General features: G+C 27.5%; 1 protein-coding gene across 2 annotated transcripts in view; it reads left to right on the top strand.

The window, feature by feature from the left end:
- LOC107164719 (protein tyrosine phosphatase 36E) overlaps positions 1-23,666 on the top strand; it is a 208,327-nt gene that overhangs the window by 146,250 nt on the left and 38,411 nt on the right. The window lies entirely within an intron of this gene.

Below are 23,666 nucleotides of genomic sequence, written 5' to 3'. Positions count from 1 at the left end.
TACAAATAATTAATACATTATACATTTTTTACTGTATATTAATTACCATTAAAAATGCATTTAAATTGAACTTTGCCTAATGGCATATATCGCGAAACATCCATAAAAATATAGTAAGACGATTTATGCGATATGACGTATACAAATAATGAAATAAAGTGAAATAACAGCTTATTAATTTTAAGTGACAACATGCTGGACAAACTTAACCTATGAGAGAGATGCAACGATAATATTTTTTTTTTTTTTTTTTTTTATTAATGATACCCTCGGCAACATGGGCCATTGGGTTTAAAGTGAGAAATATATATAAAGAGAAAAAAAAATTACATGAATTGTATCTATGTCTAAATTAAACTAAATTTTGGTTAGAAGATTGGCGGCTGCAACGATAATATTATTGTATGTTATACTTATAATATCACCTGGCCGCTACATAGCACACATATGCATATTGACGGTTTAAAAAATAAACAACTTAACGGTCCATGCTCGCACATAACGTTGAGGATATTAGTCAACATTGAGGAGGGGAGTGAGAAAGGTCTTCATCGACAAGACATAATATTATAAATGGCCTTTGACATAAAGCTTGGTGGTACCTATTATAACATGACGTGTTGTATAAGTAAGGGTGTAAGGGAACGTGGTATGTCGTACATACCAGCGATACTTCATACGTCACGTGGGTATGGACAGACGCACATGCGTACCAGCGCATAATTGAACATTAAACCACTATAGGGCAGATGAGTAACAACGGAGAAAGGAATCCATCGAATCGGGTTCGACCATACGCGAGTTGCGAAGTACCTACAGCGCACTTAACTCGAGTCCCGAATTCACCGTTCTATAATCGCATATTTAGGCATTAGGCGTAAAATTAAATACAAATCACAGTTTTCTCTAAATATCCTAAAAAATTTATTTCCAAGTTCAAAATTCGTCAAATAGATCAAACGACTTACAAAATAAAACTTTGCATTACTAACTTTTGCTGTGTTTGGAGCATTTTTTCAGTTTTTAAACTGAGTAAATATTTTGTATTAAAATCGATAATATTTGATATAAAATTGTCATAAACTAGGTACCTACTTCACTAATTAAATAGATATAATATTTATGTGCTTAATATACTTCATCGTATTATAATTATAATATCATGTATACGGTTACTAGACAAAAACGGTGGCGGACGCACAGTGGTATATTCAACGACGTTTTCATCGGTAAATATGTTATATTCTCGTACATAATATAGATAGGTAGTTATGTTTACGACTCACATCAACCACCATTACTAAATTACTAGATTACTTATAATTAAATAACGCAAATAGATTTTTTATTAGTAATTTTTTTAAACATAATTTTAAAAACCATTTTTAAGTATATGTATTTTCTTAGGACACTTAACAACATTTTGTAATATTCTTAGTGCATCAAATCATATTTTTAAAGTCTTTTTTTTATCTTTTAAGAAATAAAATGCATGCCCTAATAATCATTGTTCAAAAAAATAGGGGTTTCAAAAAGACCAAGTGCACTATGCTTTTGCAGCAAATACCAATAGTAATAATAATAATATGTTATTACCTTGTGGCGAAGGTCATCGGTCATAATTGTCAAGCAAAATCATACAAGTTCTTCTTATAGTGAAATAAATAGCGGTTTTTCGAGTAATGCCTTTCTTCCTCTCTTTCTTTGCGGCCCGACGAGATAGTATTATAATATTACACTATTTCTTACATTAAACCTGAAACCGGATAATAATTAATAAGTCCAGCTAATGCGTATCATTATATGAGTTAAACTATTATCATAATATTATAATGAAATACGTATTCGATATACTAGGAACAGAGCACTATTAAACCCAAAATCGGAACAAATGCACTTTACCACGCCCCTCACGAATATCAAAAAGTTTTAAACTTTGAGAGGCTATAACTTCCAAAATAATGGTTTCCGGGAAAAAAATTAAAAAAATTAAAATCAGCGTCGAAATTACGTCTTAAAAGACAAAAAAAATTTGATAAAATACATTTTAAACTCAAAATTGACATTCCGTTGACCGTTCGAGTAAAACATGACGAAATATTAATTCAACCGGACCGTTAATACCCATTGTAATGTCGTTATGCCTTTTACAATTATATACACTACAAAACTCTCGTTTAAACTTTAATAGTCGCCACATACTGCAGCGATAGAGGTAAAATTCTTTTGTCTTGACGGTGCCGCTGCGGTGGCGGTAAAATTGTGTCCGATGACATTTTGCCGTAACCACTACCGCGGCCACCGCCATTACTATCGCTGTAACGAGTGCCTTTACTTGGTATGCATATTATTATTCTCCTACATGAATTTCCGTGAAGTCAATCTCACTTCTACTATGAATATACATACTCATTACGCGAACACTTGCAGTGTTGCCAATGTCGAGACCGGTTTGTTGTCTTGGTTTTTATTATGGTTTCTACGGGTATAATGTTTAAGGGCATAATTATATTGAATTTTGTATTGTTCATTTTTCACTAACACGTGGCAACGACAATAAATAAATGGAAGAAAAATCTAAATCATGGTGTATAGTCTATACCATAAACCTAAATCTAATGTACCTAAACTTAAATCTAGACCTTATGGCTTATACTAGTAGAAAAGTAATGAGTTCATGGAAAGTGTAACGATATATGCACCTAGAGGAAGTTTATTGTTGCATTTTGTCGACAAGACAGCCCACATCACTGCGACACATCTGTGCACTACTCGTATGCTATTGTTGTACACGATTGATTTATAAATTTTGTAATTTACATTTTTCGGCTGGGAAAAATACGTACCTATTTGACATAATTTGTACGTGTTCTACGTGAAGCAATATCATATACGAATTCTTCTTCTATATTCAAAGTAATCGCGTTTTTCTCTCTGTTTTTCTTCTATTGCGAGTCAACGAGTTAATATTGTGCTACAGAACCGGATAAAAACAGTCTCACTAATGCGTATCGCAAACAACATAGTACGTGTTAACATAATGATGTGCGCCTTCGATACGGAAAAAAAGACTATATTATGATGCCGAGTGAATATGCTATTTTTCGAGAAAAGAGCGACGAAAAATTAAATAATCGGGACCGTGAGTAGGTACATTTTATTATATTACAATATCATATTATAGCGTCGTCGTGATGGTGATTACATATATATTATTATTTATTATATACGATATAGGTAATGGAAGTGTGGGGTTTGATGTTACGAAGGCGATATTATACATATAATATTATTATGATATACATATATTCTTAATGTACCTAAGTCCTATTGTACACCGTACTTCATATATGTCCCGTTTAATTATTCATTTAAAGAGTGATTTACACCAGTCAATATGTCGGTATTTTAAAGAAAAAAAATTTAACGCCATATAGCAATCATTGTTCGTTCGAAAAATAAGTATTTCAGAATTCCTCAGTGCTTTTGCTGCAAATAATAATGATAATAAGGGAGGATATCTACAATTGTAATTTTAGAAAAAAAATCATACGAGTTCTTTTAATCATAAAAATTGTGATTTTCCGCGCCATGTCTTTCTTTTTCTGGCGTTAATGTTGAGCTACACCATTTCTTACCCTAAGTCTGTGACCGACTTACGGCCTTATTAAATCGTATAGCAAACACCACAACGATATGCTCGCTTTCTATATACTGCGAGAAACACTACAACTTACAATGAGTGTAGGAAAAATAATCCAGGGAAAAAAAGCCACGGGAAAAATAAGCCACGGAAAAAAAAGCCAAATTACGCAATAATTAAACATATAACAATTAAAATTAAAGTATTAAATTAAGTATTATTTAAAAATTGTTTATACATAATTGGCCAAATATATAAATAATAAAATTTAAAGTATTATTCAACATTTTTAAACATTGGTCATATTGTATACATAATACATATATATCGGAGTTGGTAAATTGAGTCCCAAATGACCCTAACTCGGTAAATTGAGTCCCGGGGAAAAATAGGTAGTAGGTAATTTGAGTCCCACAGACTATATATATATATATAATTATTAATACACGGGAATTTTTACGCAAAACCAGTTTTCGATCAAATCGATGATATCTATATACAGTTTTATTTTCAAAAATTTCGACTTTTTTTTAGTTATTTATAGACCACTGAAATTTTCGATTTTTTTTAAAAATTTTTTCTGAAGTGTCGGTAAAAAAATGATGGACAACCAAAAAAACATGAAAATTTAATACAAGGTTCCTTATGAGTTGTTCTAATTGTAGCTAAAAAAAATTAAAAATCGTTAGTCACAATTTTTTTTTTAAGCGTTTATAGTTCAAATTTTTACGAAATCTGTCGAAAACGCGAATATTTGCAAGTAATTTTTTGTATTTATAACTAAGAATTAAAAATACAACACTAAGTTTTCCATAAGTTTTCCTTCAAATAGCTATAGATAAAACTCGAAACTTCATTATAGGAACAATTTTAAGTGCGTTTGAATTTTAAATTTTTTCGAAATAGCGTAACGATAACGATTTATCCTCAAACGAATTTAAATATTTGTTATTATTCAAAAAGTATAAGTCCTATGACACATGAAAATTTTACCAGTTATTTAGATTGGCATTTTCTTTACATGATTTAATTTTCAAAATATTTTGACTTTTTTTGAGATATTTATAGACAATTAAAATTTTCAATTTTTCTAAAAAATTTTTTTGGAGTGTCGATAAATTTTTTTAGCCCTATAAAAAGACTTGAAATTTTGATACAAAGTTTCTCATAAGTAATTCTAATAGTGATTAAAAAAATATAAGAATACATAGGCACAATTTTCTTTTATTAGCATTTGAAATTTTGATGTTCAAATATTGGCAAAAATTCGTCAAAACCATGAATATATTTTTTTTGTGTCTGTCATCTCGTTATGGGGCAGTAAAAGTGCTTTAATTTTTGACTTCAGTACCTTATTCGACCAGAAAGTGAATCTAGTTGGTACTTTGGTGGTCAAAAGTAAAAAATTCTTATATATTTTTCTAAATAATCGGGATAAACAAACTAAAAATTAAGGGGAAAACGGGAAATTTTACGCACAATAAGTTTTCGACAAAATCGATTTTGATTATTGATGAAACTTTAAAACCAATGACCATTGATACATAAAATTTTTGACCGAATGTTTTTATAAGTATATTCTATCCACCATGAAGTTTTCAAAAATTTTTTACTTATGTTGTACTATTCATAGGTATATGGAATTTTCGATAATTATTAGTTTTTTTTAAAATGAATATCGATAAAAATGTATATTTTGGGTAGAGATTGGAAGATTTAATACAAGGCTCTTAATATATTGTTACAATAGCAGTTGAAAAATAAAAGAAATTCATAGTCACAATTTTATTTTATAAGCATTCAAATTTTTAATTTTGACATAATACGTAATAATCACAAAAATTCGCAAATTGTTTTAAGCTAGAAATTCATAAAAAAATTTCTTTTTAAATCTAAGATTTGAAAGTTTAATACAAGATTCCTTAAAAATTTGTCAATCTTTATCACAAAAAAAATGTCCACCGGAAATTCAAATTAAATTTTTATTAACATTTGAATTGGTTTCAAATATTGACAAAAATTCGTCAAAACCATGAATATTTACAAATTATTTTGTAGTTCAAAACTCATAATATTGTTTATATTTGTATCTAAGGTTATAAAATTTAACACTAAGTTTTGTTTCAAATAGCTATAGAGAAAATATGAAGCGTCATTATAGGAAAAATGTTTTGAGCGTTTGAGTTTTAAATTTTTATGAAATCGCGTAATGATAACGATTTATCCTCAAACCAGGTATATGTATGTCTATGATAATATAAAGTATTATGAATTATGATAACTACATGCAATGTTTTTGGAAAAATTTATTAACCATGCCTTATTCAAAATGCATCCTAATTGAAAAATAATTTATTTGTTTCAAAATAGAATATGACAATATTTAAATATAATATCCTAGACTGACAAATCATCTCCATTCAGAATCGTTTTTCGTATACAATGATACCTATCATTGCATTCAAATTTAATCCCATCCATTACCCTAACCTACTGTACAGCAGAGCGACATCCACGACTTACCCGCTTTTTTTTTCTTGGCTTTTTTTCCGTGGCTTTTTTTCTGACTACCCTTACAAAATACCACTTATAAATCCAAGATCGACACTCCATTTCGAGTGAACGAAATTCTAGATTGAAGTATACTTTCGAGTTACTAAAAATGAATTTGTAGACATATAATGTCATGGTGGCTATAGTGGCTACAACAACTAATGGAAGTGTAGGGTTCAATAGCGGGAAGTGATATTACATAATATTATGACAGATACCGTATACTTCATAAATTCCCCGTTCAATTATTCATTGGAAGAATTATTATGTGCCAGTAAATATGTACTTTTGCAAAAACTAATTATAACATAATATGTTGTGCCTTGACTTACATCATAAAGTCTTACAGTTTGAATAAATTACGACGTTCCTCCACAACAGTAGTTCTAAAGATTAAATAACAACATCAAAGTATATTTATTATGGTAGTCAGAAAAAAAAGCCAAGAAAAAAAATCCACGGGAAAAATAAGTCACGGAAAAAAAAGCCAAATAACAATAATTAAATAATATATAACAATTAAAATTAAAGTATTAAATTAGGTATTATTTAAAAATTGTTTACATATTATTGGTCATATATATATATATGTATTTAATTATTAATAAACAGGTTATATTATTATATAAACAATTTTATTTTTATATAATATGAATACGGACAATACAGTAGACCAGCTGTGTTAAAAATTTTAAATTAATTAACATATACCCTGTGTATTAATAATTATATATGTGTATACAATATGACCAATGTTTAAAAATGTTGAATAATACTTTAAATTTTATTATTTATATATTTGACCAATTATGTATAAACAATTTTTAAATAATACCTAATTTAATACTTTAATTTTAATTGTTATGCCTATGTTTAATTATTTTAATTTGGCTTTTTTCCGTGGCTTTTTTCCCCTGGATTTTTTTTCCTACATTCATTTATTATAATATATGCCTACCCTACTATATTCTATCAGTAACGATATACATTTTGTTTATGCGGTGGGGCATAAACTTGGAATAGGTACATATCAACATTTCTGGTGGAGGGTCAAAAACGTGAAATATCAAGTACTTAAATACCTTTAAATATCTTTTATATCTATTTCAAAGGTTTCTCTATTAAAATTTTATTAATAATATTATGTTATTAAAAAATAGAGTTAAGCTATTTTAAACGGAGTAAGTACCTATATATCACTTAAGATTTTTATGATTTTTTTGACTTATTATACGTACATAAATAATTAATTATTTTTCTAATTTTAATTCATTAATTTTTTTTTAATGCAAGTACTTAGTTTTCTAATTTATTTGCTACTATTTTTGAAATTATTTTTATTATACTACGAAAATCACTGAAATTATAGAATACAATAAAAAAAGGAATCGATATAAATGGTAAATAAATATTTTATGTAAATATGTAATTATAAATCTTAGGTACAGATGTCTGCCTTAAAATTAAACTTTTAGTTCTTTTTCTTTTTCAGTTATTAAAAAATAAACTATTTTTCTTTTTCATTTTCGTAATGTTTATCATTATTATTGTTGCTGTTGCTGTGGTTGTTGTTGTTGTTATATTGGTATATAATTTGCTATTTTTAAATTTAAAATATACATATAATATACGTATGTAGGGTGATCTACCAAATATGCTCATATTGCTCACCCCCATTTGTTTCTTTAATAAATTCTGATTTTTGACATTTTTAAATACACTCAGACAATTTTGTTTCAAATTTTTCAATTTTCTTGTACTGCTTAAGAAGTGTAATCCTTGCACAAACTTCTGTTTTTAAAAAGGGGTGTGCATTATAATATTGTATTTTTATTTTATCTTTAAGCTTCATTAAATCTGTCACTAGTTTTTGTGAATTAGCATAAACAATGCATCCAAAATTGAGAAATCATTAGAATAATCATTTAATTGTTGAATTGGATTTGTATCATTAACAATTTCAACTGTAGAAAAAATAATAGATTAATTTTGACTCCATATCGAACCATGCACAACTAGTAAAATGACCACCACAATGTTCGCACTAAATGTACGGATATTAATTTATATCTCAGTGGGCTAAAGTCGAAGTGCACACTCAATATATTATTAAGTACCTATACAATATTATATACACTGACTGTAACTGCACGTGCGTTTAACGGCTTTGTATCATTCATGACGAGTCTGCGTGAGGTAAAAGGCACAACATCATAATAATAATAATATATTATAATTACGTTGTCCTGTGCTTTGTACCTATATGTGTAATTATTATTTCGTTGTTTTGCTCTCATACTGGGTTAACGAGAAGAGAGGTCGTACGAAGTCCTTTATGCATACTACAACATATAAGATATAACGCATACATGTATAGCAGGGGTCGCAAACCTTTTCAAACAAGTGAGCTACATTTGAAATTTTTAGCCCCAGGTGATCGACATCTAGGAGGATTTAGGTCTTTAGAAAGAGATTTGTTTTATGAACAAAAAAAAAAAAAGGTCTAAGCTCCAAAGAATAAATATTTATTGTTTCTTCATGATGATAATAATAATAATAATAATTTAATATATTGATAATACACGAGAAATAGTAAAAAAAAGCGGGTAAGTCGTGTATGTCGCTCTGCTGTACAGTAGGTTACAAGTGGGTTACTGTAATGGATGGAATTAAATTTGAATCCAATATTATATCATTGTATACGAAAAACGATTCTGAGCGAAGACGGTTTATCAGTCTAGGATATATTATAGATTATTAAAAATTTTCAAATCTTAGTTTTAAAAAGAAAAATTTTTATGAATTTCTAGTTTTAAATAATTTGCAAATTTTCGTGATTTTCGTGATTTTTACATATGTTGTTAAAATTAAAATTTTGAATGCTCGTAAAAAAAAATTGTGACTATATTTTTATTTTATTTTTCACCTGCTATTGTAAAAATATGTTGGGAGCATTGTATTAAATTTTCAAATCTTAGATATAAAATGAAAATTTTTTATGAATTTCTAGCATAAAATAATTTACTAATTTTCTTGATTTTTACATAATATGTTGTAAAAATTCAAACTTTGAATGCTTATAAAAAAAATTGTGGCTATGTATTTCTTTTATTTTTCAACTTCTATTGTAAAAATATGTTAGGAGCCTTGTATTAAATTTTCAAATCTTAGAATTAAAAAGGAAAACTTTTATGAATTTCTATCTAAGATAATTTGAATATTGCCGTAATTTTTACGTATTTAGTCAAAATTTGAACTTTAAATGCTTATAAAAAAAAATTGTGACTATATATTTCTTTTATTTTTCAATTGCTATTGTGAAAATATATAATGAGCCTTGTATTAAATTTTTAAATCTTAGATATAAAAGGAAAATTTTTTATGAATTTCTAGCATAAAATAATTTACGAATTTTCGTGATTTTTACATAATATGTTGTAAAAATTCAAACTTTGAATGCTTATAAAAAAAAATTGTGCCTACGAATTTTTAATATTTTTTAACTTCTATTGTTACAATGTGTTAGAAGCCTTGTAATAAATTTTCAAGCTTTTCTACCGAACAAATAAATTTTTATCGATATTTATAGAAAAAAAAACTAATAAAGTTGAAAAATTAAAATGTCAGTAAACAGCTCAAAACAAATCTAAATATTTTGAAAATTTTATCAAATATATAACACGCCTATATAAACATTCAGTCAAAATTTCAAGTATCTGTGGTAATTTGTTTTAGAGTTACACCAAAATAAGGAAATCGCTAAAAGTTAAAATCCAATGTTGTAAAAATTTAAATTTCAAATGCTCATAAAAATTTAATTTGAATTTCAGGTGGAATTTTTATTTGTGATAAAGATTGAAAAAATTGTAAGGAATCTTGTATTAAATTTTTAAATCTTAGATTTAAAAAGAAAATTTTTTATGAATTTCTAGCTTAAAATAATTTGTGAATTTTCGTGATTTTTACATATTTTGTAAAAATTCAAACTTTGAATGCTTATAAAAAAAAATTGTGACAATGAATTTCTTTTATTTTTCAACTGCTATTGTAACAATATGTTAAGAGCCTTGTATTTAATTTTCAAGCTTTTCTACCCAACAAATAAATTTTTATCGATATTAATTTAAAAAAAACTAATAATGATCGAAAATTTGAAATGCCTATGAATAGTTCAACTTAAGTAGAAATTTTTTGAAAATTGCATGGTGGATAGAATATACTTATATAAACATTAGGTGAAAATTGCATGTATCTATGGTCATTTGTTTTAAAGTTACATCAAAAACCAAAATCGATTTTGTCGAAAAATGAGTGTGCGTAAAATTTCCCGTTTTTCCCTTAATTTTTAGTTTGTTTTTCTCAATTATTTAGAAAAGTATTAAGAATTTTTAGTTTAATTAATTAAGAAAACCATTTTTTACTTTTGACCCCCCAAAGTACCAACTAGATTCACTTTCTGATCGAACGAGGTACTGAAGTCAAAAATCGAAGCATTTTTACTGCCCCAAAACGTGATGACAGACACAAAAAAAAAAAAAAAAAACACATCATGGTAAAATCAATACATTCATCGCTCCGCTCAGAATCTAAAAAGATATATACAAATATAGTAATCCACATTATCCGAATATTTATTACACGATCGACCGATAATGGTAAAATTAATTTTTATAACGATCGACCTATAATTCCGATCCCTGATGTATAGTATGCATAGGCGGCATAGCACATGATCTAGTACCTACCTATTTAGTTATATATACATATATATAATATGGGTTGTTAAAAACCAACAAACGTCTAATAAATGATAACAATCCGTGTATGTAGGTTTTAGGTATACATGTGTATTATGTAAGCATAGTAATATATTTCACTGTTAATAATAATAATTCAAAGTTCCGAGTGATTGTTGTGCTTCGTGTGCGACAAATTTTTGTATAGAAAAAAATGATAATTTTCTGTACACATGGTGCATGACACACGACTATATATACACAATGCTTCGTCACATGAATCGTGTTTTGAGATCAATTCATGGATTTTTTTATCTATTATATACGCTTTGAATTCAAAACCAATAAATATACCAAGTAGGAATACTAAACAGTAATTCAGCAACAGTGGCTGTAGCAGTGATCATTAATAAATGCACTCTCGCAGCAGGCTGACTTGTTTGCGGCAGCGTTACGTTTGACAAATCGTCAAAAATGAATTAAAAAGAGTGTGGCGTATGAATCCTTATATGACCATAGTGTCTGTAGGTATGTCTGTTCTGTATATGAATCGTATGAATACATATCCGTAGGAGCCGTATATGTTTTGTACCAATAGCGTATTCACATATATATATATATCATGAAAACGCGTAGGGCAAACGAATATAATGGTATATATACATGCGCCCATGTAGCCTAAAATATTACTCTGCATTTAAGAGGTCCAAAGCGTCCTAAATCGCTTGTGGAAAGCCTTGAAATTATAGTCCGCGTACACCCATTATGTATCTTTGTGGTGTGTACATCTGCAGTCGTTCGCATTATCGTTTTATTCGAATGTTCTTCATAATATGTGAAATATGTGTTCGTGCATTGCGCAGCTAGGTATAACTCATATAATATAGAACCTATATATACATATATATTATATGTTCCTAAGTTTAGTTATTTACAAAAAAATAAATTGTAAATTCACCGTCATCATTCCCCTATACTTGTACATGTAGCAAGGAAAAATATATTAATTTTCAAAAAGACCAAAAATATAAGCAATATTTAAAAAATCTATTAGACCGAGAAAAAATAGAAATCACGATATTATTACCTACCTATAATATAATATTCTTACATTTATTATGTACTTAGCTGGATCCTATTATGTTGCTAATAATAACACAGTGCTGTGGTCTGTGGTATAATAATAATTATTATTATAGTCTATAAAGAACTAGAATATGTAATTTAGGCTTTTTAATATTGTATTTTATTCCATCCACGTTTATTCGTGACTACAATAGTATACTGTAACGTATGTATATAATAATTTATTGTCATAGCGTTATGGAATTCTGATCCCGATTCTTCGTTAATTCACTTGATGACGACCTACACACGTTCATACCTTAATACAATGTAAAATAAGGATTAAACACGATTCATAAATAAATTTCATTTTTATTGTCGTATTAAATAATACTATTATTTAAAGTTTAAAATTATAAAAATATTGTTAAGCCAATCAAATTATCACACTGACGCAGATGTTGATTCATCGCAAAGATACCTACATTTAAATATGTTTAAAATATAATGCTACCTAATAAATATAAACAAATATAGGTAATGCAGTTAATTCAGAACAATCAATTTGATCATCGGTAATCGTCTAATGATGATATTTAATTTCTGAATTCTAAGCTATTTTTAGTTGTTATTTGCAATTGTATTCTCATAAGAATAACCTATTACACAATAAATCGCGGCATTATTAGTGATATTATTTATACATAGTATTCTTCAGCCGCGATAAGTCATCTTTTAATGTCTAAATTGTCTAAATTATTATTTTCGAATATGAAAGGCCATTGAAAAAACAAAATCTAAAATACGTATACATCTACTTATACAATTACTGATATCAAGTTAGTCGGGTTTTATTTTTCATATACCTACTCTTGACTTAAAAGTTGTTGTAATTGTATTCTGTGATAAATTCTTTATAAGTCGTCATGAAGATTTTTGTTTTTAATACATTTGGTAGAGTTTATGTAGATTGAAAAAATTTGTTAAAGAATAAAAAAATATAAATTTAATATTTATTGATTTATTGTGGCTTTAATGTAACAATAAATACTATCTTTAATATTTCAATTAATTCCTAATCTGACGAAAAAATTTCATTCTGAAAAATTAACGAAGTTATGAGCTAATTTATAATTTAAATGAACTTTCTGAGGTTTATCAATGTATGTATAATATGACCTTCAACCCTTGGAGCAATTTAGTAATACGGCCAATAATAATATAATACCGACTAAAATTTAATTAAAATTATATTGCTTCGTAAAAAAGTATAATTCATTACATTATTATTATAATAAATGAAAGGGAGATATTTTTCTTGTTTACATTTGATTTTAAAAATACATAAATATTATGAATTTTAACTCGTCCTATTCACGAAAAATACCGTATAGTGATTGTAGTCACGATATTAAGTTTTAAAAATCAACAATATATTTATATATACATATATATATGTAACAAAAAAAAACCGTGCTTTTATAATGGTTTAGTCACTACTGTGCAAGAAAATAATAGGCTTGAGGCTGCTTAGTTTTGGAAAGATTGGCAATATTTTTATCTGTTTTTTATCTATTATTGAATTATTCGGCACATAATAGAAACACTACATATTTAATATTAGAAATACAGATGGTATGCTAAGTAATTTTGTACGTAAAACAATTTTTTGTCTTTTCAACTACAAGATATTTTTTTTTTTTTATAATAAATTAAGCCACGGCATCTAGACCATTGGCTACTACAGATTTAAGGAGTTACATTGGAATGAAGTTGCCTAATATTAATATACAATTATTTTATAGATGGTTGATTAAATTAGAATTGATAATGAATAAAATCGTGTTCTGGATGTTGGCTGGCTGAAGGGCTTCGGCAAGAATGGATGGTACTCCTGCTTCCCGTTCTCTATCTCAAATTGGCGACATTCAGTTATGACGTGCTTGATTGTGAGCTGTGTGCCACAGCTTGTACAAATAGGGGGATCTTCCCTCTTCATCAGATGTTGATGTGTTAACGATGAGTACCCAATTCGCATTCTGTTGATTGCTGTTTCTATTTTCCTTGATATGTCCGGTGGAGAGGGCCATGCTAGGGTGGTGTATTTGATTTCATTGAGTTTTGTAGAACCTAGTCTCCAAGCTCGAAGCCATATATTGCTTGTGATTGTTTTAGATAAAGAATTGGCGTCGTGTAGAGTAAAGCCATTAAGTTTTATAGCGTCAGGGGATGTTATTGCTTGGCGAGCATTTTCGTCGGCTCTCTCGTTTCCTGTGATTTGACTGTGGCTAGGGATCCATATCAAGATGATGGAGTGTCCGGAATTAGTGAGGTTATGCAGTTGGTTCTGAATTTTTCTAGCGATTTCATTCGACGTGAAGGGGTTTTCGATGCTCCTTAAAGAACTTAGCGAGTCGCTTAGTATAGCTGCTTTGAGTATGCGTCTTGTTTTGATGAGGTCTAGAGCGTAAGAAATTGCCGTTGTCTCCGCTGAGTATATTGAGCAGAAATTGGGGAGTCTCAGCATTGATACGGGGTCTTTAAATACTACTGCAGCTCCAACTCTGTTATCCGTTTTGGAGCCATCGATGTATATTTCAGTGTGGTCACCGAGATCGGAAGTGATTGATTGTAGGTGTTGGTTAAAGATTATGGGCGGGGTATCATTCTTAGAGAGTTCGCTAAGTTCACTGTTTACATAGTTGTTGAATAGCCAAGGGGCCATCAGAGAGATTTCGTTTTTAATAAAGTCTGGGTGAGAGAAATGGGTATCATTTAGGGAGTCCGTGATTTGTTTCGTTACTTTGAGATTGTTTTGGGTACGTCTGATTGCGAGTAACATGGTGTTGTGTACCCTCCTGATGTCGAGTGGCGCGACTCCGGACAACACATTTTTAATAGGTATATAATTTAATTATTATTTTCATTTTCGGATGAGCCGTGGTGCCCCTTAAATAAGCTCGCAGTGCCTTTAGGGCACCAGGGTGCACTGCAGGTTGGGAACCGCTACAGTATAAAATATCGCACATGATTTACAAACTATGAGTCACATATCTGTAGAACAAATTATACTTGTGATTTATGAACTCACAAAATTTATTTTTAAAATTAAAAAATGTATTTATTAGGTACTTAGAAATATGCATATAAACTATAGTTAACTATATTTATATGAATTATTATGTATTAGCGGTTTTCTATGAACTTCATAATATATACGTACACACATCAAACTCACATATTTAATTTTTTTATGAAACAGTGGTAATAACAAAACATGTTATTTAATATTTAATAATTCATATTATTTTGTGTGCCCACGATGTGCTCATTATTATACATGTTTCTGTTTTATTTCGAATATTATTACTCGTATTATATTGTACATTTTATTCGTAGGATATTTCAAAAGTATATTCGAGTCGAAATAAAATTTATTATAAATAATGATTCAAAATCTGAGATAGGCGATAGGTATAATAATAATATAATCTAAGTATATAAAAATGAATATACATATATTATGTAGGTATGTCCTTTTTGCCAGTCTTAACGACTAAACTAATTTTTATGAAATAATATTTAATTAGGCGAGCTTTAATAATTCCTAGTCAAGTGTCACCAACGGGTGATTTCTTAATTCAAAATATTCATGCTACTATTATAATATCATATATACTTATTGTGCTATGTTGTATAGATTGTGTATTTCAAATTGTAAAATAAAAAAAAAATAAAAAATTAGGTAGGTAGGTATGCTTAAAGATTCAGGAATTTAGATATTGAATACCTACCCAACTATATTATTGAAGAAAAATGGAAGTGAGCAATGTGAGCATGCTTGGTGAATCATTATTATTTCGATAATATTTTATGATTTTAGTGGATTATACTTGTACAACAGCATTACATGATACCTTTGTGTGTTTAAATACTCCATGTGGGAAGGGTGGTGGTGCTAGGCAGTCGAACGAATGTGGAATCGCAAAAAAAAATCAGCCTGTGAACAGCAGCTCATCTCTGTCAAGCAAAATGACAAAACAATAAATTACTTCAGATAAACAACTCTAAATGTTCTATATTAATTTCAAAAATAAAACACGATATTGCTAACGATTCAACGCATCGCTGGGGCGCCAAACGAGAATCGTGCCATGAGAAATCATATAGAAACCGCGCTTTCGGTTCTTGTCGAACGATAGGGTTTGATTATTACTGTTATTAGTCACTAGTTATTAGACAAATTCCATGAACTCTCCAACCACTCCACCGCTAGCTCAATTCATCAGGTTGCAAATTATTATTTACTAAACTTGTATCTATAACATTATTTATTATATATTTTTTTACATACCCCAAAATATAAAACTTTTTGAGCACATTCTCTCTTTACCTATTCCTATCCTCCGCTCAAAATTCAAATTTCCTGTCAGTAATTGTTAAAGGTTCTGATATTAATATTCTGATAAAACTTATAATTTGGAAATTAGTTCAAATTACTCAGTATTTGTATAATATTGTATTTTAAGCTACTAGTTGTATTAGTTTAATAGTGATATAATTTTTTCAATCTGTTTCTTTTTATTATTAATATTATTTTTTTCTTTTTTAATTCAAATAACTCTCTAAAATTTTGTATAACACTATTAATTGATTGAAAATTTGATCAAGTTGGTACTTTGATTGCGTTCATTTTTTAATTTCCAAAACGTACAAAAAGACTACTGATTAATTATATAAAAAAAATAGTCGACATTTACTAAATAGGTAAACTTACTTCTAACAAAGTCGATACTGAATACTAAATTGTATATGTGTATCGTAACTTGTAATACAAAAGTAATAATAAATAAAACACGGATTTGTATGCATTTGCATATTTATTCTGGCTGATCGTAATAATATGCTAAGCGTGGACAAAATTTGTTTCATGACATAACGATTTTAAAAATGAATTTTTTTAGCACTTATTTTTGCATATTTCGACATTTTTCTATTTTAACTTTTAAGGACTATTTTACAATTTTAATTGAATATATATTATCTTTTAAAGTATATTTCGATGATTTTATAGACATTTTAGAAAAATATAGTATTTTAATATAAAAAAAAAGTTTTATATTTTTATAGTTTCGATTAATATCAAAATAAATAAATAGGTATAAACAGTTTTCCCAAACATGACCTTAGATCAATAATCGGGGAAATAAAATATGTACTCCTACCAAGATGAGAAAATATTTTTTAATATATTGTATAAATTAAATGTTACAAATTAAATTTATTTTTGCTAATTTGTCATGCATATTTTAATATTTTGGTGCATATAGTTGTGTAAATTGTGTATTTAAGATTTTTTACGCATATTTTATTGGTTTTTAATGCATATAAATCTACTCTCTAGAAGTCTAGACTAATAAGTAATAACTTATAACTTATTTGAACATCTGTATTGTCCGTAATATCGTAGTATTATCGTACATCACATCTTATATTTTATGGCTTAAATGTATTACCTGCTACTAGTTAGTAGTTAGTCTTATATGAAAATTTCATAATTTGATTAACCTTATTATCGGGTTTTCTATTAACGTTGTAACTTTACGAGAGCAAATTCGGATTATATGTATTCATAATATTATAATGGTATCAATATTGAAAAAATGATTATCGGCTATTGATAATTTATTGTACATACGTATATGAATATTTTTTTATAATTTTATTTCATTTGAATATAAACTCAGTTGTAAATATAACTACCTTGAAAAGTGAAAATGTATAATATAAACATTAAATAATATTATAGCTCTTATAAATTTTACGCCGGATTTTCTTTTGATGAGTTCAAAACTAATTCATGGATTTTTTTTCATATTACTTTTTTTATAAAAAATAATGTTCACGACATTTTTAAGATGTCGACGCACGAATAACTAATATTTCCATGTTAGATTAAATCTTTAGTATATATACACAAATAATTTAGTGTTTACGCTTTTCCCTTTTTGTTATAAACAGTTGAAAACAAATCGACGATAGAATTACAATAACTAAAAAGAAATTAACCATTAAAAACGGCGCTCATCTTCTATATCACCACTCGAACGTTCACTTGAACTATTACGTAAATTTTGTATTATATTACATGAAAAAAATAATAATATGAAGAGGAAACACATAAATAATAAATGCACAGTTAGTGAAAATGTTATAGCCCAAGTGGATGTAATTGCTGGATAATATATATTATTCGTCAATATTAATACAATTCGTAAACGATCGAAACACGTGAGTTCAGATAATTTTTATTGTTATTGTTATTTTTTCCAACCAAACAAAGGTAAATACTGACTATGTATACTTTGTTAATTTAATAATTGGTCGTCTGCTGCTCAATATTGATAAATAAAAAAATGTTATAAAACCTCTGTGATGTGCAATTTATGTGTACATTTCAGAATGGTACATTAAAAACGTGCTTTTTTACTGATCAATTGACAAACAAACAAATAAATAATAATAAATATGAATACGTAAAAAATAACGTGCTTCCTTCATTTTTTTTTTTACAAAAGCATTAAAATCAGTTACATTAATTTCCTGAAAATGATTCGAAATATTTTATTTTCAACTTTTTTCTATACCTTTAAGCTACAGGACTATATTCATAGAATAAAATAATGACGATAAATTCTTCACCGATTTATCAATTATATTTTATGTTTATTAATGTGTAAACTTTTTATTGTTTATTTTTTTATTTTTAACAATTAGAATAATTTAATCATCTGTTAACACAATTTATTTATTTACCAGATGCTTTTAAAGTCGTATTTCAATTATTATTAGAATTGTATAATTTTATTAAATTGTATATTATGACGGATACAATTGTCGCTTCCAAGCGTCGTCGACTCATAACAATATACGTCAATGTACAATAATTACTTGTATTGTATATTATCAATGTAAATCGTTTATTTTTCTCTAACCTACCGTTTTGAACAATTAGATACATAAAAAAAATTAATTTAAACACTTGAGATTATTTGACACGACGAGAACAATCAGCATGATTTAATTAATTTTCAATTATTTTTAGCGTGTTGACTATATTGTGTCAAAATGTAAACTCCTGTATAAAAAATAAGAATAAAAACATACAGGGACTCAGGACGATTTAATTAATCAATCATGCTCATCGCCCTTTTATTCATAATGCATTAATTTAAATCCTGATTTTTTGAATTTTAACTTTAAACTATTTTAAACATAGTTAACATAAATTGACTGCCATGTGTATCAATTATATGTGTATCACGTCCAAATTTTCAATGGTTATTGCCCTTCATATTTTCTTATATTTGCCAATTCTGTTTTGAGCATCGTGTAATAATGATGCTCAACGTTTAAATTATTTATTTATTTATATCTAGAAATTTTCCAAGCCATAACTTTAAAAAAAAATCTTAGGCTATAATATTATACATACCATATGAAGTGTTGTACTTCCTTTTTTTAGGGGGTTATCTCCCCCATTTCGTTAGTACACCTTGTATGACAATGACACTAACCATGGAGTTTTATACATATAATATAATACTCAAATCATTCGAGATAAAATCAATGCAATTGTTGGGGCAATTAACTTGTTATAAAAACCATATTTTCATATACTTTGATTTTTATACAATTAGTGCAGTAAGGTGATATACCCTTTCTTTACTTGTTAAACACGATAGGTATGTTTTTTTAGAAATAAAAATTCAGAAATAAAATTTTTAAGTTCAGAAATGTACACTCTATTAGCACTTAGAATAATAATCATTATTCATTACCAATGATTTTACATCAAATATTATAAGATATTTTATGTAATATTCAATCGAGTTATTATTTTACTTAAACGGTGTTTACTGAAAATAAAACACTAATAAGTAATAATTATATCTACTTTTAATATCGACTTATATAAATCAACATATTTTTTTTTAATAATCCGTTAAAAAACGTACATTAAAAATAGATGAAGAACGCCATAAAAAATAAGGATTTATTTTGAAAAAATTATATTTAAGCATAGGTACCTATGTACTTTATAATTCAATAAAGTTTATAACAATTTGAACAAATATATATTATCAAATGCTAGATAGGGGGAGCATGCTTGATAAATTACCCTGTATAATATAAGATTAAAATATTAGGGTATAAACCACAATGTACATTATATAATATATATATTTATATTAAATTGAATAAAATAACATAATTTAATGAGGAAAAGTCTTATACCATCCTTTGAGATTGACCATGGTCCAAAAAAACTCGTTGACATACTTTATTAGGAATTCTGTGTGTATAAAAAGCTAAATGGTTTTATTCAACTACATGGGCCATAATCCAGCATTCGTGTCCTTGTCCAGTAAAAGGAAAAAGGACAAACTATGTATTCAATTTTTTTGTAGGTAGATGCCTACTTTATACGTATTTTACCTATAGCGGTGCATATATCAACTCGAATCTATTTAATACTCAGTTTCGTAATATACATAATATTAATACCCGAGCCGCTCATCCATATTGGTTCATAAATATAGCACCATAATAATGTTAAATAATCATGCCGGTATAAAAAATTTAATACGTTTGTGTGTGTGTGTGTTATTATGTTCAGCGCAATATTAATATCAAAACTCTAATGATGTATTGTGACTTGTGATAAAACTTTTTAAGGCGAATAGGGGAAAGAATTACGTGCCGGGCATCATCTATATTTTTTCGCAAATTCATAAGCTATTTAAGATATTCCCACGTGTTCCCGCGTGATATCAAAATACATTTTCGTTTTATGTGAAGGTATTTAAAATTTATAATCCGATACGTTAAATATTATAATATAGCTACATAGTTCACCAACGATGACAACGAAATTATTATTATTATTTACTCACTCGAGTTTTTAAATCATTTAATTCGATTGTGACTAGGCATATGCTAACGTAAAAACGTTCAACTTATTCGGCACAAGAAAATTTAAGACGCGAAATGCACAAATATAATATTATCTACATGAGTACTCCTCTATTCGTTATATTTTATAACCTCCCCTTCTTCATAAAAGAATAAAAAACCGAAAATCTAACGAAGAAAATATTATAAAATACGTACATAGGTAGGTATATAGATTTAAGTGCGAACGGGTTCCGACTATAATATCATATTCAATCATTGTGGTACTAATTAAAATGACGGTATACGTGTACAAAAAAACACCAGCATTCTAATGCAATCATCAAAACAATGCTAGATAGATGGATTTTAGATTCTGAGCGAAGCGATGAATGTATTGATTTTACCATGATGTGTGTTTTTATTTTTTACTTTTTTTGTGTCTGTCATCACGTTTTGGGGCAGTAAAAATGCTTCGATTTTTGACTTCAGTACCTCGTTCGATCAGAAATTTAATCTAGTTGGTACTTTGGGGGGTCAAAAGTAAAAAATGGTTTTCTTAATTATTGGGATAAACAAACTAAAAATTAAGTTAAATCAAGTAAAATCGTTTTGGTTTTTGACGTTACTTAAAAAAAATGACCATATAAGGCTTCCTATATATTGTTTCAATAGCAGTTGCAAAATAAAAGGAATACATAGTCCCATATGTAAAAATCACGAAAATTCACAAATTATTTTAAGCTAGAAATTCATAAAAAATTTTCTTTTTAAATCTAAGATTTAAAAATTTAATACAAGATTCCTTACAATTTTTTCAATCTTTATCACAAATAAAAATTCCACCTGAAATTCAAATTAAATTTTTATGAGCATTTGAAATTTAAATTTTTACAACATTGGATTTTAACTTTTAGCGATTTCCTTATTTTGGTGTAACTCTAAAACAAATTACCACAGATACTTGAAATTTTGACTGAATGTTTATATAGGCGTGTTATATATTTGATAAAATTTTCAAAATATTTAGATTTGTTTTGAGCTGTTTACTGACATTTTAATTTTTCAACTTTTTTAGTTTTTTTTTCTTAAATATCGATAAAAATTTATTTGTTCGGTAGAAAAGCTTGAAAATTTAATACAAGGCTTTTAACACATTTTAACAATAGCAGTTGAAAAATAAAATAAATTCATGGTCACAATTTTTATTTATAAGTTCAAATTTTTACATAATATAAATCACGAAAATTCGTAAATTATTTTATGATAGAAATTCATAAAAAATTTTCCTTTTATATCTAAGATTTGAAAATTTAATACATAGCTCCTATCATATTTTTAAAATAGCAATTGAAAAATAAAAGAAATGCGTAGTCACAATTTTTTTTTGTATTAAATTTTCAAGCTTTTCTGCCTAACAAATAAATTTTTATCGATATTAATAAAAAAAAACTAATAATGATCGAAAATTTCAAATGCCTATGAATAGTTCAATTTAAGTCGAAATTTTTTGAAAATCGCATGGTGGATAGAATATTCTTATATAAACATTCGGTGACAATTGCATGTATCTATGGTCATTCATTTTAAAGTTACATTAAAAACCAAAATCGATTTTGTCGAAAAATGAGTGTGCGTAAAATTTCCCGTTTTTCCCTTAATTTTTAGTTTGTTTTTCTCGATTATTTTGAAAAGTATTAAGAATTATTTTACTTTTGACCCCCCAAAGTACCAACTAGATTCAATTTCTGATCAAACGAGGTACTGAAGTAAAAAATCGAAGCATTTTTACTGCCCCAAAACGTGATGACAGACACAAAAAAAAAATAATAAAAACACACATCATGGTAAAATCAATACATTCATCACTCCGCTCAGAATCTAAAATATATTTAAAAGCAATCGAAGAGAATACAAAGATTATTAAAGATTATTGTTTTTGAGTAACTCTAAGTCGTATGATAACACGAGTTCAGTTATAAGATAACATTTTAATATTGTATTGATCCAAGGTATTTTAAAAGGTACCTACAAGAAATTAAAAAATTAAATCTAAGAAGATAATAAGTAAAAATGAAATGTTTACAACAGTGCAGAATTACTTCCACTTTTTAAAACTTAAAAACAGTTATTCTACTATAACTGAATTAATCCGCTTAACGTTTCGCCAAAACTCACCATCAATCACTTTCGTTAAAAACAAAACAAAAAAACTATACAGTTACTGTAAAAAACTGTGTATTTTCATTGATTTTCGAAAATATACTGACTTCTAATCTATCTAGTCCTGAAACACTGCACACACACACACATGCATATATAATATATAAATAAAATATATGGTATCAAACTATACATCATATAAATTCGTATTTTTCAGATATATTTGACCTATTTATAGAATAGATATATATTATAAAATTACACTTTTTAGGATATTTAAATTTTTGATTCATTGCGCAAAATACCTAACACGGATATCAGTCACGATATTGTACCATTTTTACCTACATAACATTTTCTTAAGTTAATTATTTCCAACGGTGTGGATGACATGGAAATGTATGCCTAAAAAACTGCTCAAAAATAAATAAAATATTCTGAATTTCTGAATCAACATTATGCTGACTCGTTTATTGTAAAGATAATTTTATGTGAATTACAAAATTTCACTAAGCTTATTTAATAAACTTTAGTCTTTACTATGCTAAGTA

Source organism: Diuraphis noxia, unplaced genomic scaffold (assembly GCF_037042655.1).
Source record: "Diuraphis noxia isolate RWA-SAM2 unplaced genomic scaffold, SU_Dnox_SAM2 contig0005, whole genome shotgun sequence".
Lineage (NCBI taxonomy): Eukaryota > Metazoa > Arthropoda > Insecta > Hemiptera > Aphididae > Diuraphis > Diuraphis noxia.
The sequence above is the reverse complement of the archived record's forward strand: the minus strand, read 5'-3'. Positions and strand labels throughout refer to the sequence as shown.